Here is a 3,294-nt window from a genome sequence, read left to right as displayed (position 1 = left end):
CCAAATGTTTCTTTTACAATTTTTTTTATTGGATTATCGAAACCGCTAAACCTGCCTCCCACAAATTTAAGCAGTTATTTATTCTGTAAATTTTGTTGAATGATATTGGACGCTTCTTTTTTTCTCAAAAACTGAATTATCATTTTTGGCATTTTGGCCCGTATCTTCAAAACAGTTGGACCTGCCTTGGCCAATAACTAATCAGCACGTCTCCTTATAAATAGGAATTGAATCATTTAAATCGGTTGATCCGTGTTCCCGAAATCGACTTAAATAATTAAAAAATATTAGATTTGTATTGATGGGGAGACGTGCTGATTAGTTTTTGGCAAAGGCAATTACGAAAAATGGTAATTGAGTTTCGATATTTCTTCTCTGAAACAGCTACGCAGCGCAAAAAGTTGAAAAGCTTTTTATAAAATGTAATTTTTAGTACGGGATGTTTCAATAATTTGTCTTAAGGCACAATGCCATGAGTCACTAGTTTAAATTTTTTTTCGACGCTATAAGCTTGGAAGTGCACAAATTCGTCATTTTAAGAGGGCTCGAGAATTGAAGTAAATATTTTTCTTAAACTTTCAGCTTGTTTACGGATCTTTATATTAGCCACATTGCCAAATTTAATAACTTATTAACCAATTTGATAATTTACGTTTGGAGAGGGAGGCAAGGCAAAATATTAAATATTATTAATCGGTTATTTCAACCCAAATTTTGCATTGCAATCGTATTATGTTTTGTTAATTATATTTCTTGAAATATAAAAATGTTGGTAAAAAAAATTTGATTATATTGTATAGAATTTTTTTCTCACTATCCAAATTTTGCCGCCCCCAAAAATTTGCCGCCCTGGGCAGTAGCCCCGATTGCCCCTACTGTAAATCCAGCACTGATCAGAACATTCATTGACATTAATGAAATTTAATTATAGATAGTAGTTAATCCAGTGGGGGTACTGTGTGATGAATTTTACTAGATCAAATTAACTGACCATAACTGAGCAACGAGTGAATTAATGTGATTCTCTAATTTTTGATGATGATTACAGTCGATCTTGTTTTTATGAAGTCCTTAATATATAGCACCTTTAGATAATCATGTAGAGTTTTGTTGCTTACGTACCAGGGTGCACCTGTTATCATTCTAAAATAAATGAAAAATGAAAATAACTAAGCATTACAGTATTTTATAACGTATTTAATATAATTGAACATCTAACCTAACTAAAAATGACAATAGAATACAAGACAATACTATAGTATGAAATTTAGATTATGAAATTTATCTAATTTTTTTTCAAAAATCATTCACAAAAAGGTTTCAACAATTAGTTACGAAGAGAAGGACAGCCCGATTTTTACTAAAAACTATAATCTGTACGATTCCCAACTGATAGGGCTGAGCCCCCCCATCAAAATTCATGGGTGGGCTCAAGCCCACACAGCCCACACGGTTCCGACGCCACTGAATATATTATATTCTCATATTGTCTAGCGAGATCAAATTTTGGCTCACATACATAAACATATCTTTTTAACTTCCCGAAGGAGAAGTGTATGTTTCATCAAAACATCCGATTCGCTAATTTTATGTTTTCTCGATGTTTCAAGTCATTCTGAATCGAATGAGACCAAATTTGGAAAAAGTATGTGTGTGTGTGTGTGAACAGATTTTTTGCCGTAAATCGACGTTTTCTCAAAATGGCTGGACCAATTTCAAAAATTTAAAAGCCATTCGATGTATATCGATGAGGACTAGCGTTTATCAATTTTGCGCGACGATCAGCCAAGCCGTTCTTTGTAAATAGCAGAAAAGTGAAAGTTTTTTCATCCACGTTTTAGCCCGCAGTTCTGAAACGATCTTGAAAATTCAAAACCGTTCGAAAGATATTGATTGGGAATAGTGCTGATGAGTTGTTGGTAGAGATCGGCCGAGCCGTTTTCTTGTAATAAGTGTTAAAAAGTGTAAAGTTGTTGTAAGTGTTAAAAAAAATTTTTCGACGATTTTAATTATTATTTTTTTTGACGGTAGATACCATAGTCTTCTAGATCATACTAAAATATTACGGCTCCACGACAATTGGTCTAACTTTGAAATTCGTCAAAGTTTGCAAAAATTGGTATCGTTTTTTTGGCATTTGACAAAATTAAACCTTTGATCGACGTTTTCTCAAAAACGCCTGAACCGATTCATAAATTTAAAAGCCATGATGTATCTCAATGAGGACTATAATTTATCAGCTTTGTGAGACGATCTGCCGAGCCGTTTCTTTGTAATCTGAAAAAAAGTGTTAAACTTTTCATCCACATTTAAGCTCAAACTACCGAATCGATTTTAAAAAATTAAAATCTGTTCGAAAGATACTAGTTGAGAATGATACTGATTAGTTTTAGGTAAAAATCTACCGAGCCGTTTTCTTGTAATTAACTGTTGAAAAAAAAATTCATACGGATTTTATGGAACTTTTTTGGTGATATATATCATGGTCTTTTAAAGCTTACTGAAATATCACGGCCTTATGTCAAGTAGTTTAATTTTAAAAATTAATCAAAGTTTGAGAAAATGAGTAGTCTTTTGACATTTGTTAAAATCAAAATTAGACGATTTACTTGGTATAACGATAGAGTACTTGGTCTTAATGGACATACTGAACCATTAAAGTCGTACAGAAACTGGTTCAATTATAAAAATTATTGATTTGTGAAAATTTGCTTCCAGAAAATTCGAGTCAACGTGTTCGTTCGTTTTCAATTATGTGTAATAAATCCACTCGGAATACTTCTAATCAATCATAAATGAATTTTTTTTTATTGATTAAGTCGATTATTTACACATATCGGGAAGTTCATGTAACTTGCCTCAAGGCTAAATACCAAACCAACTAGTTCAAATTTGGGGTCAAACGACATAAAATTAGAAAGTCGGATTTTCTTGTGAAAAACAAGCATCTTCAGGTAGTTAAAGAAATATGTGTAAGATATAATATTATTCCGATAACTACCAATATTAATCTTACGAATTTATCATAATAATTTAGCTATAAATGGAGAAAAAATAATATACTACATACGTATTTAAATTCAAAAACAATTTTTTAGCGCTTTCTCAAAGTGCCCCAGTGCCATCTAATGTCAAAATGCAGAAGTGAACTGACATTAATGACATGATGAATCATAACATTACCTTTTGTAAATAAATTGATTTGTCCCTCACTTTAAAACAAAATAAATATTGAGTACAATATAAATTCTAATGATAGTTTATTATGTGAATAGAATCTACATTCATTGTTAT

The sequence above is a fragment of the Ctenocephalides felis genome, unplaced genomic scaffold (genome assembly GCF_003426905.1).
Source record: "Ctenocephalides felis isolate EL2017-DRISC unplaced genomic scaffold, ASM342690v1 CF-g0.4_SCAFFOLD_01604, whole genome shotgun sequence".
In the NCBI taxonomy this organism is placed as follows: domain Eukaryota; kingdom Metazoa; phylum Arthropoda; class Insecta; order Siphonaptera; family Pulicidae; genus Ctenocephalides; species Ctenocephalides felis.
Note: the sequence above shows the minus strand (reverse complement) of the source record.